Source organism: Stegodyphus dumicola, chromosome 1 (genome assembly GCF_044657685.1).
Source record: "Stegodyphus dumicola isolate Sdum_Otavi_A_Nest chromosome 1, ASM4465768v1".
Lineage (NCBI taxonomy): Eukaryota > Metazoa > Arthropoda > Arachnida > Araneae > Eresidae > Stegodyphus > Stegodyphus dumicola.
Genome location: NC_140768.1, coordinates 165,959,395 through 165,975,393, shown reverse-complemented (window position 1 = coordinate 165,975,393; position 15,999 = coordinate 165,959,395). Strand labels below are relative to the sequence as shown.

General features: G+C 29.9%; 1 protein-coding gene across 1 annotated transcript in view; it reads left to right on the top strand.

The window, feature by feature from the left end:
• LOC118203381 (uncharacterized) overlaps window positions 1-11,858 on the top strand; it is a 70,422-nt gene extending 58,564 nt beyond the window's left edge. The window contains exons 6-7 of the transcript XR_015042878.1: window positions 5,733-5,821; window positions 9,225-11,858. The gene's annotated coding sequence lies outside the window, so the exon portion shown is untranslated. The remainder of the gene's footprint in view (window positions 1-5,732; window positions 5,822-9,224) is intronic.
• The last annotated feature ends 4,141 nt before the right edge of the window (window positions 11,859-15,999 follow it).

Below are 15,999 nucleotides of genomic sequence, written 5' to 3'. Positions count from 1 at the left end.
CTTTCAGACAAATGGGATTTTTCACAAAAAATACAAGTATCAGACTTTTTATACTTTTGAAAATTATCATTGCACTTACTACTATTTGCATTAATTAGTTCACATGCAGTTGGAACAACAGATTTTGTGTCAAAAAACTTATTTTTCTTATTACTTACTTTATCAGAACCCAAAACATCACGGGTAAGTTTAACTCTAAATTCAGTTTCTACTTCCCTTTTTAGAAAATCAATTAATGACTCTAAATCACTCTTACCTGTTGTTTCAGGAGACATACCTCGTTGTCTTCCCCAAATTTGTATTAAATCAGCAGGAAGTGCTTATTCCACTAAAGGAAATAAAACAACTGCAAATTTATCTTTAGTTAAACCGAGTGATTCCAATGCGCGTAGTTGAGTTTGCAACTTGTCATAAAGAGTTAATAAGTCTATCTTTTGTTTGTCATTGATTACCAGTTTTAATAGCTCTCTGACATAAATTTGAATTAAAACATTTTCATTTCCAAATCGTTCTTTGAGATATTCCACGGCTTTTTCGTAATTTTCTTCCATAGCAGGAGAACTCTCCACTATTGCTCTTGGCGCAGTCTTAGGTTTCGTAGATTGTAGTAGATAATGAAACTTGTCTCTCTTGTCGATGCGAGTATCTTCATGTATTTTACTAAACTTCGTCCAAAATGTCAACCACTTTCGGGAGTCTCCATCGAACTTCACCAGTTCGATCTCTGGCAATTTCTGTTTTGCAGCTGTAACTATTCCTGATGAAGAACCGCTATTCGTTGACCCAGTAGAAGGCTGTGAACACTTATCCTTTTTCCTGTTGGCTTTTACTTTCAACGTAGATAATTTATCGTAATATTCTTGAGCTGCACTAAATTCTCTTTCGTATTCTTCAGTACAGCCTTTTTTCTGTAGAAGTTCCAAAAAAGAGTCATCCGTATTTTGTAAAGTTTTATACTTCTCTGAAATTTGATCTAAATAAATTTCTAAATCGTCCAAATCCGGAGAATCTGATCGTATCAGTTCATCTAACTTATTAGCTGTTTTCGTAAATATACTCCTAATTGCTTTCCGCTTCTGTTTTAGTGTTTCTAAATCATCCATGTTTGCACCTAGGAACTTCTCTTATTTTCGTAAATTATCAAGTGTCGAAATCGATAATGTCACCCTGTGACATTTATCCTGGCTGGCTTGCCAAATTTGTTGCTTAACAAGTAAATCATAGGTTCGAAAATCTGAGCCGACACTTTTTAAAAACACCAACATTTATTTTCACGACATTTCTAATTCTACAAAATCTTAAGTGCAACTAACTATCAAACAGAAAAGCAGATGTAGACGTAACGATGCATCATCTGGGCACATGATCCTTGTGACAGACGAATTCTTTAGGGTTGCCACAGAAAGGCAGGTTGTTGCCACAGGAGCAATGGCAACGTTGTACACAAAAAACATTTTTATCTCCAGCCCGCGAGACTCTGTATCAGAATTTCTAAAGATATTTAAAACTATTTTGCGATATTGCTGTTGAACTCAATTTTATGGTTTAAATGCAAAGAATGTGATATTTAGACATTAGGTAATTTTGGGAAGCAGAAGAGATGAAAAATTAGTAACGCCTTCGCCGGGAATCAAACCACGGACCTCTGGAATAGGTGCCCAGCTTGCAGACCACCATACCACGAAAGCATGGCAAGAAGGTGGGAGAAATAACTTGATAAAGGTAACAGAAAAAATGTTAAAAAAGGTCTTCTTTGGACGTAATTTAAAATGTGAAATCTTTCAGGTTTTTTTGGGGGGGGGCCTAACTTTAATAACTTTAAAAAACTTTTTTATTACAATTATCTTAGAAAGAGTAATAAAATTCTCCCACTTAGTATGCAGATAAAGAAAAAAATAATGAATGCCATAGTTCTTTTCTTCGTGATTAAATAATACATGCACAGTGGGGGGGACCAGCAACTTTTAAGAAAGCGTAGTATATTTTATGTTATATTTAAATTAATAAATAAATATTGTTAACTTTTGATACGTTATAAATATACGCTTATAACATTTAAAATATCATATAATCTATATATTATCTATTATATTAAAATTAATAAATTAACTTTTTAAATGTTATAAATATAGTAAAATCTATTATGTTACATACAGTAATAACATTTTCTCTTCTAAATTAAAGGGCTTTTTTCCCCCCACATGCAGGTTTTCTAAGGCTGTTTCTTAAAATTTAAAGCGTTTATTTCCTTGTTGCAAATTCCATCTTTGTAGTCAGTGTTTACATGACTAGGTCATCACTCCTCACTTCCTGTTTCAGGGGAAAAAGCTCTATGAACTAGCCATTCTCTAATAAGTCCTGGTCATTGAATTTTAAGAAATATATTTAAATGTGTGTGAAGTAATTATTTGAAAATCGTGCAACAGTGTGTATTGTATCTTTTGATAGTAATGTAATGTAGTGTCATGTAAATTGATTATAATCTCTGGAAAACATCACTTTACAATAAGTTAAGTACATTACACTAGGCTGTTTCTCTTTCTTTTAAATTTCTGTAGTAGGCTCTCCTAGGAAGGGGTTTTATTCAACATTAGTTGCTTCTAAATATGTGGGGACGATTATTTCCCATGGGGGTATTTCTTATTCTTTTAATAGAAAATATCAGTGAATAACATAGAATAGCAAAATTTGAGTGGAGGAAGCTGAAATATCTGTAATATAAATATCTCTTTTCCTAAATGTAAAAAATCACAATCAGGTACCATATTTGCATGAGCCTTTTGAGAAGCGGTAGTAGACTTTTTTTTAATATAGATTAATATTAATTGATTTTAACTGAAGAAATAATGTAGAATTTTGTCTTTTACATTGTGAAATGAATTTATGGACGTGCTTGATCTATTGACTAAGAAAAGTTAAATTATTATATAAACATTGTTTGCTTGAATTCATATGAATAAGTAAATAAAACTCTTGTTTTCATTACAAGGGGGAAAAAACTGAATTTCTAGTAGATGTAAATAAATATATGTCTGTTTCTTCTTCATGTTAACAGCATGAGTAGCTATATTTTAACTCTGCAGCTAAGAGAGTTTGTGTAAAAAGGAGAAATGCACCAAAATCAAAAATAAAATGGGGGGGACAGTGTTAGGTTTACATTACTTTATTGAAAAAAAAAAAAAAAAACTATGCGAGTTTGTTTTAAGGTAGTTAGGCAGCGTAAGCATCTTCTTTTTCAAACAGCAGAAGTAGTGGAGTATCTTAAAAAAGAGAGACCTGTATCACCTGACTTTCTTGAAATTGGTCCGAATTTTTATATATTGAATATATATATGTAATGAAAAAAAGAAAAAGGTGTAGCAAATTTTGATGGCATAGTATGTAGATGACTAAGAATGTAGGTCCATATTGAAGAGAAAGAGTACTGATTGCGTAGAATGCTAAAATGTTGAATCCGTGATGACTAGGAAACTTGGCAGCCAAGTAAGATTAAATATTCATTTTTTATTCAAATTGACATTTGCGGCCACAATTTACTTGACACCCTAATCAGGCCTATTTCAAAAATATCTACATTATTGATACTAGTAGGATAGAAAGAGAACATAGTGTAAGAGCGTCATTACAGCAAGAGAGGCAGAAGCTCAGTGTGCAGTTATCCAGTCCTGGAAGCTTACTGAGAGAAGATTTGGGTTAGGTTAGAAAGGTTTCAATTCTTAAAATTTTCAGTTTCCGAATCAGCTATGTCATCAGAATTGCACAAGCTATGCCACATAGATTGATCTAGAAATGATGCAGTCCAGAAACATTATCAATTTTTTTTTTAAATAATTGAGAGATTCGCATGTGCAGTGCATGTTGAACAAAAGAAAATACTTTCCCATTCTCGTGTAAAACAAAATAGAGTCTGTTTAATCCTATGTTACACGTAGGATTTGGCGACATTATTATGAGCAGTTAAATGGGTTAGAATCTTTTAAACCTTTGTTTTCTTTTTAATAAATGCCTATTTGTCATTTTGCAGTAGAATAAAAAAATAGTAAACAGTCATCAAGCTAACCATTTAATAGAATTATATTTGCCAAAATATTGTTGATTATTGTAATTCAGTTTTTAATCTTTAAGTAATTAACTTTATTTTAATGTTATTCATATCTAACTTTATTTTAATGTTATTCATATCATTTAATGTGGCTTATTCCTTCAGATTTCAGACAGTTTTCCTTGGCATACTTCTGAAACTAATTCTAGCAGTATGGTGACATACCATCACGGAATTTAATGCACATATTTTTTGCTTATGTATGCTGCTAAATAAATATAAAATACCTGAATTTATATTAAAATATCTTTAAATAGCTTTCTTTCGTTTAGCTGCAAAATTTCTGGGGGGGGGGAAGACATTTTTTTAATCCAAATTTTGCAGATTCTAATCTCAATCTTCAGTGAAGAAAACAACTCCTGTTATAGTTATTAATGCTTTGGTGATAAGTCATATGTAATTGGCAAACATTTGTGTTTTCAAGTGGGATCACAGTTAATTTACAGTCTGTCTATCATCAGAAAAGCTCTCGCCAGTTAGTCTGCAGCTATCTGTTGCCGTAGCAACGAGCTTTGAGCCAATTTCCGTAGGGGTGTCTTGAATATGAATGATAAACTCTTTACCTCAGCTAACAGTCACCAAAAACAAAATAACTGTAAAGCAACTCTTAATTCGCCCCTATTTGAAATATATGCTGTAGCGATCGCCACCCGCCAGACACTGTGGCAGGGACTATTCTTCTCGTAGACAGACATTACCTCTCAGCACAGCCAACATGCACTACATGGATAGACTGGAATTTTCTTAAAACACACTTGGAAAAGTCAGGGAATTTCGTTCACCTGTTTGAGTGGCAACCCTGAGGAAATAACCAAATCTAAAAAGAGGAATTAAAAGGCTACTACTAAATTAAATTATAAAGCTAATTTACATATTTCTCTATATATGTATATGTTGTAATTACATACAGGACCTTATTACTGTAAAACCTAGGTCTTCACTAAATTTTAGGCGGCCCAAAAAGTCATTCTACAATATTTCATTATCCAGATTTTCCTTTGCAAAAAAAAGTAGAGTAAATATTGGTAGTCCCTGAAAAAATATTTTGCCTCTGGACTCGCATTAGTTTATTGGTCGCTGGTTACACAAATGTGAATATTTTAAGAATCTAGTTATGTGTATATTGAAGCCAATTGAATTAAAATACTTGTAAAATTGTAGGAAACTTGTTTTCTATGAAATGTATTTTACTAACAAGCTTTTATTTTAAACAAAGTTCAGCTTTTAAAAGAAATTTTAAATGTTATATAGCATTTTATCGTTAAAAAGAAATGCTGTGATTAGATTGGTGTCTGAAATCTAATGACATACTATATTTTTAATATCTGTAAAAAATATTTTCTGTGTGTCTATAAAATGTTGAATGAAATGTATTGTGAGCATACTGATGCATCATACTGCATAAATTTGTTATAAACAATGTGCAAATTAAGTGTTTTTGCAAAATATCAAAGATTGCATTTGGAGAATAGATGTACAGTTTATATACTAATTACATGATAAAGAGACATATCTATATGAAATATGTGCATCCTGAATTGTGATGCAGCTGTTACAATATTATGATATCCATAACACTTACTGAAAAAGAAAATTGACTAGTTTTCTTCATTTCTTTCCCTTTTTAAAGTCATGTGAAGTCTTTCTCATTTTCTGCAGAAGTGTTTCAATCATGGTTTGTATCCCATTAAAAGGAATTGGATCCTGGAGACTTTAGTGGTAAGTTGTTAGAATTAATATTCTCAGAATTATCTATATTGCTTTTTATGAATGAATGAAGGCATCATAGCAAGAAATTCTTTTTATGGAGGATGATGAAGTAATCAAACATGATGTTGAAGAGCTTCATTATAATATTGTCTATTAGTCATACTTTGTACATATTCTTATCATGATACCAACTTACACCAAGAATCCAGTACAGCCTTGTCTGTTACTTTTTACATGTTCTGTTACGATATGCCGTCCACTTTCGCACTAAATCAAGCAATGTTTAGAATCTGTGGGCACACTGATTAACATTTACATGGGAGGTCCAGTTTTTAAAATAGGATGTTAATGATGTCTCTCTGAAATTTTGATGTTGCTAAACTTTGGTTAGAGGAATGTAGTTTACAATACTTTGAATGTATAGTTAAACATAAAGCTAACGTTTAGCATAAGAAGCACAAGTTGGTGAGAAATTCATATTCTGGTGCTGAATGCTGGCCAGTTGTGCTATATCAATCGAATTTTGCTCTTGCAATTAAAATATTTACCATAAACTCGTAGATGTAATGTTACCTCCTTTAGGACAATAGTTGTCAACTTTTTCGCCCCATGTATCCCTTCAACCATTCCTATAAGATCATTCCCACCTTTTCCAAAACTCAGAAAGTACATATACATTTATTTAGATTACTTTTTGACTGCACAGCAAGAGAGGGTGGAGTCAGACTGACTGCATTCCCTGTGAATTTGTGCCCTGGTTGAGAATCTAATCAAGGATATACTTGGAACATATTTCTGCATCTTTAAAACACTGCCTGAAAACTAACTATCACAAAATGTTCTATTTCATAATATCTGGTGATGTCAGTGATTTTTTTTTCCTAGTTTTACATGATTTCTTTTCATGAAATCATATAATTGTTTTAAAAAGACAGAATCTCAGATTTATAAAGTTTTTCTACTGAACCACTTTTTCACAGTACAGTGTAGTCTCGTTTATCCAGACTAATGCCAGGGAAGCAGGTCAAAAATAATCCAAATTGTCAAATTTCATCTATATTGTATGTGTTTCTCTTTAAAAAAAAATTAGTAATTTTATTTTATTCTTGAGAATGTATAAATATTTATCAAATTTCACTGCATATTTTCCAAAGTGCTATTTTATCATTATATTTGAATCCGTATTGGCTGATGAAGTTCAGTAGAGTTTCAAAGGATATCTTTGCTGTCTCAAACAAACATGAACAGTTTGTGTGTCAATTCCATATTCTTCAGGAAGCTTTATTATCCATGTTTTTATTGCCATGCTCAAATCTTTTGATTAATGTAAGTTTTTGTTGTAATGTTAAAACTCTCTTGTGCTTTATTTCTATTTATTCATTTTTTAGTTTTGAAATTTAAATTGGTTTTTTAAAGAATAAGAAGAAAATATGCATGAAAATACATATGAAACAAAAACGATCCCAGTGATCAACCAAAACAATGCTTACGAAATGTAGCTTAATGAGGTAATTGTTGAAACTAAACCTGAAGCTACAATTTAGCAGTTTTTAGAGCATCCTCAGACTTGCATACATTTGTTTTTTACATACTTTCATGCATAGTATTGAGTGCATATGTGTGACCTCCATCATGCATAGATAATCTGCACCCAGATAATTGAGAGCACACTGTATCCTATTTTGTTATTCAAGTGTTTTATTGTTATTTCTCGGACTTATGACTGGAAAATTTTCATTTACATTAGCTTTTTATTGAAGCTTTATCATATTCTAAATTGCCACAAACTGTATCTTCTAATTCTGAGATAAGTATCATTCGTAATTTTCAGAAATCTCACTATGTTGCACCTTTGAATAATTTATATTATTGAGTATAATAATGATCATGTATTCATAAGTAATACTGTATTCTAAAATTTGCCATATTTTTGTAAAACTATAGATGATTTAAATGCTGTATGTAACACTGTGTTTATATAATTTAATAAGATGCTGCTTAATTAATTAAACAATAATAAGCATAGCAAAAATTTTAAAAAGCAGTGGAAAGATAACTATAGTTCAAATTATATATTTATAGTATTCTTTCTGTCTGTGTCTTAAATAGGATTCTGACATTTATTTAGTGCTTAAGAAAGATTGACTAATAAAAAAATATTATACTTGTACTGTATAATATCATACAATATTAAAGACCTAGAGCTGCCAACAAACAATGTTCGTTTGTGTCTGGTAAGGTGGAAACTCAGTCATTTTTTTACTACTTGGTAATTTTAATGTTAAAGAATAAGAGAACAGTGAAAAATCATGCTTTTGTATCAAAGTATTACACAGTAATTAAGAAATCAATCTGAACTGTGTCTGCATGCATATTTTCTCAGTATTACTTTGGGAAGGGATTACTATGTGCATTTGAGTTTCTGTATATCATCAAATTATGGCTTAATGTGCACTTTTTAACTTAGTAATAATAGTCTGTTAATAAATAGTTTATTTCTGAAATTTAAAAAAAAAAAAATAATAAAATTGAGCTTTGTTAAACTTTTTGCATTGGAATTAGTAGTTAGGAGGATATAACTGGTTTTTATGATGCTAAATAAAAATAAATACTTCAATATTTGAAGTATACCTGTCATCGAAATTTCATAACTGATTGTGTGTCTCATCCCAAAATGAAGATAAATGTGCACAAACTCTGCTACTCTGGATTAATTATAATTTTTTCTATATTTTTAATATTAAATTTCCTTTCTATATAAATGTTTTATTTAAAATTTTGAGTTTTTTGTGGGGGGGGGCAAAAAAATAGATCTTTTATACATTCAAAGTATAGTTTTTGAATATAAAGTAATGAAAAATGAATTTTATATTTATTTAAAGTGTTAACTATTCATGGTTTGCACTTATAAACATGTTTTTATTATTATTTATTAAGTATTTAATGTCTGTTTAAAATGGAAACAGAACATTATGCATAATCATTAATTTTGTCTTATTTCTAATCATCGTTAAAGTAACGATGTTGATAAAATTTTGTTTCTTACAAAATTATTTTTAAATTGTTTTATTTAATGTTAATTTGCACATAAAATTTTTAGAAAAGGAATCATTTTTATGGGATATTAATATTAGCAAAATGATTCTGATTTTCTCAACATATATTGTAATATAGATTGTACCTAATGTATATTTACCTGAAATGAGAAAATAAAGCACTATCAGAATCAAAATTTTTTTTGTTGTACAAATATTTCATTTATGTGGTGTGGCTATATAAACCTTTATCTAGTGGTATTTTTTTGTTTTATAGTCTTTCCCAATTTCAGTTTCATATAATAAATTCCAGAAAAACTGAATTAAAGTATTAAAATTGTAAGAGGGAGATATTATGTTTTCTTAATTTTTTGTAGATATGTCCCCATTGTTTCTGAGGAAGGAGAGGATTTTGTGAAGCTCAAATTCAATGTGAATGTTTCCCCCACCCCTTGAAATACCATGATCATTACAAATCTGTATTAATGTTATATTATGCATTCTTTAATAGCTTACTATAATTTGTTTTTTATGCAAAAGCCCTGTTAAGATAGATATAGTTAATTATGAGACAGAACATGATTTTATAGATGAATTTATTTTTCATATGGAGAGTGGGGATGAGTTGAGCAAAAGGCAAAAGCAGCCTTGGAGGCTTCAAATTTGTTAAATAAAAATCTAATGTTAAAAAAATCCTAAAATTTATTATTATTTGGTTTCGATGAAACATCAGTATTGTTTCTGATGTGCCCATATTTATTTTAATCTTTTTAACTGTGAGCCAGGACTATAATGTATCGTATGTGTATATGTAATGCCTGAAATTAAGAAATGAATTTTGTGAAACGTCTGCAATGCCTTTCACGTGCATTGTTGGTGTAGTATTAGATGTATGAATGTATCTTTCAAAAAAATTTTTAAATAACCTAGAGCTTAGAAGATAACTATCCTTGAGTGAATAACACTGCTGAATACTGGTAGTTTGATCTGGATTCAAGTAAAAAGGGAAGCTGGCAGCATGAGGTTTTGCAGTTTTTTTACTTGTGTAATATAAATAAGGATATTTTTTTCCGTAGGAAGTCCTAGGTCTTCACAGAGAATTCTCATTAACGGCATATAATTCTAACATGCTTTTTAAAATCAATTAACCAACCTAGAAGAAAGCTAGCTAAGATAAGCAACAGTGGCTGCTACCACAAGTGTATACAATATATGTTCTGATGGCAGACAACTAAATAAAAGTCTGTCAAGTAAGTGATCCTAGTTGGGATCCATGAGCTATTTATATTTATTATAGCTTTGAGTGAGCAATAAAATAGGGATCTTATTTAGTTTGAATTTTATAAGTACTTACAATATAACATAAGGAAACAAGTGGCATTTCTAATCGCATATAATATGCATTTTAACTTGATAATGATTAGTGCTTTTTTTTTTTGGCAGTGAATTTTTGTATACTATAATCTTGAACGTTAATAATTGCCTTGTATGCTGCTAAAGCAATTATATTTAAGCCTTTTCCTTTTATTATTATTATTATTATTATTATTATTATTATTTATTATTTTTAGAATTGTCCTAAATAAAGTCTTATTTCTTAAGAATTTGTATTGACATGTGGTCTATATTTCAGCCTTATATTTTTTTTTATTATCAAGCTAGTCTTATTATTATTATAGGACTTATTTCTTTACCAAGTTGTTTGTTGTTTTTGCTTTATTTTGCAATTACCATATGCTTTTATATATCTGGAAATATGTTCAAAGAGTGTAGCTATATTTGAAAACTGTTGGTTATTTAAATAAAAGAGTCCTTTATGTTTTCTTAAAATCATCTACCATATAATATCTGTAATGAGGGAGCAACTAATAAAAAATTGTGCACTTTTGTATATAAATAGAAATTAATTGTTGCAGTTGTTAGACAAATGGAAATTTCTGTATATACAGTCAAAAGTCGTTAATCCGGACTTCGGCAATTCTGGATTATTGATTTTTCCGGATTATAGATCATCTGTTTAAATCTGGCAAGATGGCATGTAGAAATTATAAAATTAAAAATATGAAACCGTAATTTATGAAATAAAGAACAATTATGATCTAAAGGGTATCAAAATTTACAAAAAAAAAGCTTAATATTTATTTCTTTATTTTATTAAATGTTTCTTTCAATGTAAGTTGTTTAAGTTGCTTCGTTTTATGTGAGAATACTTTCTCTTTAATTCTATAAACAGATATAATTTCTTGTTCAGTTACAAAGTTCCGCCGTTCAAGTCTTATAATTGCTGTGTCGAGAATACTGACTAATTTGTCAATCGAAATTTTTTCGTTTTCAATAACCTCTGTGTCACTTTCTTCACTATCGGAAGCGAATTATAATGACGAGGAATTTGATTTAAATCATATCAAAGACTGAGTACATCAAGATGAAATACTACATTTAGTAAGGAATTATAAGCCAAATAAAATAAAAACATCTGCCCTGAAGATAAGGATAGTGCTGACAGATCAACTTCCAATTCATTGCGTGCAATTCATTTGACTGTAACAAAATATGAAAATATAGTAAATATCTATGCAAAAAAATTTCAAAACTTTTTAAAAGATTCATCATTGCTATGAAAATGAAATGTTTGTTTAGTTCCACATATTTTGCTGTATCTGATCATTTTGATTTTGATTAAATTTGAATTATGCATATAATTAATGCTATTATGGGGAAAATCCATGCATTGACATTTATTTGCAATTAAATTGACCCTTCTGAGATATAAATTGTCTAACTGCTGTAAATATTCAAATGCAGGATTTTGTGATAACAGTGTATTGTATACTCAGTTTCAGCTTGTACTTCTGTTTCTGGTAGACTTTCTTCACTAAGTGTTTTGAATCATTTTATGTAATTTCTTTAGTAATATAATTACAGATTTTAACTATAAATGTGACTTATCTATAGCATGAAAAGAAATATTCACCTGTAATATTCTGAAAATAAAAGATTGTAATGGTGTATTTATTAACTTTTAAACAATATAGTAGAAATAACCCCTTGAAATACCATGATACTTGAAACTAAATAATCATCATACAGACTCCTAAAGTCATGTTTTTGATAAGTGACTGAAATGAAAAACATACTACTGTGGGAAAAGTGACAGGCAGGCCACTTACTTGTTTTTCTATTTATTTAGGTGGATATCTTTGCAACAGTATTTAATTCTATTAGTTTGCTGGTGTTTATAAAAGAATATCAGATATAATTAATATATTAAAAATAATAAAAAATTTATTTTTATTTTATTTTAATAAAGTATTAAAAGCAAAAGAATGAACCTTCTTTTGGCAATCATCTCTATAAGTGATTACTTATTTTTAAGAACATGAACATATATCAGTACTGAACATCATTTTTCTAAGATAGCCACCAGTACCATGAATGGTAATCTTAAAGAGAGTTCAGTACCATTGAATTTCTTGTAAAGTTCTTTGAATTTTTGTTCTGGAATTTTTTGTGGGTGCATTTTTATTATTGTTATTATTATTATAACATATATATCCTTCATTTGGAATCATGGTACATTATAATCATATGCACCTCTGTTGAAATGTAAGTTCATTGGTAATTTTAAAGATCATTCGCGAACTCATTGCTGATTTTGGAGAAAATATGTTTTTGAGAAATTCTTCTGTAATTTTGTGCTGCTATTCTTCTCCCCATGTAAACAGCGATCTGTTTTTGCTACAGAAACATTGGAGAGTTGAACAAACTTGACACTGCATACTGGTCACAATGAATCAGGACTTAGAAGAGAAGGGCTAGCTCATAGAGCTTTTTCCCCTGAAGCAGAAAGTGAGAAGTGATGACGTAGCCATGATGACGCTGAGCGCGCCAATATAATTCACAGCTTGGAAATTAGCGTTTTTGAACCAGCGTTTAAAATGAGCTGTGTGTGAAAGATAGCTGTAATTTGGAAAAGGCAATGTTACTGCTTTATGAATTTTAGACTGAACCATTAAAAATTTAATAATGCTTACTCAATTTTAAAATAATAGATAAAATGTGCTACTCTTTTAACATAAAGTTCCGTGTTTTTTTTTTATTTTTATTTGCAGGTTTTTTTATTTAATGCACGTTTATTTCTAATCATTTCTTTATTTGCATACTAACTGAGAGAATTTTTATGCTGCTTCTAAGATAACTATAATAGCAGCTATTTAAATTTACTCAAAAAACAACTTTACATCGACATAGGTTTAAACATATATGACATATATGGCAACATTTCTGCTAACCTACGTTTGATTTTTTGCCTAATTGTAAATTTTACATTGTTATAATTCTCTTCCGATTCAATATAATAGATATTTTTTAAATAATTTTGTAATTTATACTTATATCTATATTACAATTAAATAAATGTATATAAGATTGTTACCTTAATTTTGACAAAATAGCTTTATTCAGAGTACCTAAAACAGTTATTTAATTTTTCAAGAGTGTGAGTAAAGGAAGCAGGTCTTTTTATGCCAATTACTTTGATGTTTTATACTATTATATTTTATCTAGAATGCTAATCTAGCACAAAATCTAATCAATAATTAGTTACAAAGGATACAATAAGAATAACTTTAACAAGTACTTAACAAAATTAGTTTGTTAAATACTTGTTATTCTTGTTGGTACTATTCATAATACCGAAGAGGCCCACCAGCGGCCGAGCGGTAAAGTCGCTGAACACTGGTAGTTCGGTCCGAGGTTCGAATCCCGCGAACGGGCTGGCTGCATGGGGGTTTTCGTAGTTTTCCCCATGTGTAACGTGTATACGAGCCAGTTTTCCTTAGAAAGTCCTCCACGAAGGCATCCCTCCCCTTAGGCAGATAGCCCTAGTGTGCTTTGCCATAATTAAATACACACATACACATAATACCGAAGATATTATCGATTAACTCATAGAAGTCAGATGCTTTCTGATTTCCTGTGGGGTAGAGTATACCTTTTGCGGTACTTTTTGAAAATAATGTTTTCTCTGGAGCGACTTTTTGTCTCTCGTTTCCCTTGACCATTAAATAATTTGGTTTTAGTTTGTGACACAATTTGATTTCTTCTCAATCTCTATTTAAAACCTCTTTAATAATATCAAAATTTTAAACAGTTACATCTTCTAAAACAAATCCTCTATCTAAAACGCGGTTTCTCAGTAATTTGAGGCAGAGGGCGAAATGAGACTCTTATTCAAACAAACTGCACATTTTGAAAAGAACCAACTTAGTCCAGTTTAGAGTCATAGCAGAGTTTTCAATGTATATGCATTTCGTCGAAACTGAGAACGCATATTTTTTTCTACAGAATACAAATATTCGCCTCTTTCCTTCTTTAGAGTCAGAACATTACTTTGAATTCTTGGACTACACTAAAATTTAGAAAACACTAAAAATAAAATAAACACCATTTCTTTAATTTGATAATACTAGGTAAAGATATTCCAATTTTTTTTCGTTCCAAAAATCTTAGCTTTAAGATGACAGAGCTCTTATGACGATGCTACGTGAAATATTTTCACTAGTCCACCTGATTTTTTTCTTCTTTTTCAGTAATGCATTAATCTGCGTCTTTATAAAAATAGGCTTTAGACATTTTTCCAAATTCTCCGATTTGTGCCCCCCCCCAAATTTCGCTGTTTGAGATTTTAATTTCTGATACCAATTTCTGTCTAGATGTCGTCCACCTTCTTTGTCGCTGAACAAACATTCTAAAATTGTTCTTTTCTCTATTTTTCAATACTTTAATACAATTTTCTAAGGATATTATTTTGTTCTTCAAATTATCAATGCATTCTTGTTTATCCTTAAACATTCAGGATGATCTACATTTTGATTTGTGAGTTTTATTTCAAAATCATTAAAATTTGATTCATTATTGTCATCATCAATTTCGATTTATTATTGTCATCATAATGTACTTTCGGCACAGCATTCCATTCCAACAGTTTCTTTTTGTGACTATCCAAACAAGCGATTTTTCATATCATCTTCATAAACACTGCATAGAAAATGTTCGCTGCAAATTTTTCCGCTCTTCACATTAATAGAATCTTCTCTTTGACATTTGTGTATCCATACTTTCTTCAAAAGCAAACTCTCATTTGGATCCTTTGGTCCCATGAAATAAAATATCTCATCCTTTGATACTTCTGTAAGTGCTACAGCACGTTACTGCAGCGCAAAAAGCCATATTACGTAAACGATACTTTACAATATAGAATTTAAAATAAAAACTGACTAAAATTACATATATATAAATTATTTTAAATATATACATTATTAGAAAACATATATATATATTATTAAAATTAATTTGGGATATGTAACCTCTAGAAAATCGTCTCGCAGCTCAATGAAACTACTGTTTTAAACGCCGGAAATCAGGACAGGTGGCATCACAGTGACGTCAGATTATTGCCTGTTACGTCCCTCCATTAGGCTCGCGTCGGCGAGGAGTCGAACAAAGAAATGAGCTAGCCCTTCTATTTATCCCTGACAATGCATGAATCCATGAATAGCTGAAATCTCAGTGTAATGAAAATAAATAAGCAAACTGTGCAGTTCCATTATGATTTGTTAAGACAAAAAAAAAAAAAAAAAAAAGTGTATTCCATGTAAAATGAGATAATAATTATAAAAATGGCTATTGTATTCAAGTATACATGTGCTACACACGTACTTATTGCTGACATTATTTCCACATAAGTACTTTTTGGCAATTTGGTAAGATCTTCATCAGTACATTCTGCTATATTTCGATGGGTGATAATCAAAAAGCATCTTAATCAATAAAGCATCAATTATCTTAAAACAAAATTAGTTATAAATGGATATGCTATGAATGATTTTATTAGCACTTTTTATTTATTAATGTAAGCTACGAGAACTTTCAAATAAACATTTATCATGTTTCCATTATTTTTTCTTTTTGTAATTTTGAAGTTTATGATAGATAGTATTTTTTATATAATTCACAAGAGTAAAATATAACTAAATTTTCGAGTAAAATAAAAAATATTTCAAGTAAATATATAATAATAATATTTCGAGTAAAATATCTATAGTAATATTAATATTTCGAGTAAAATATAACTAAATTTTGCGTAACTGA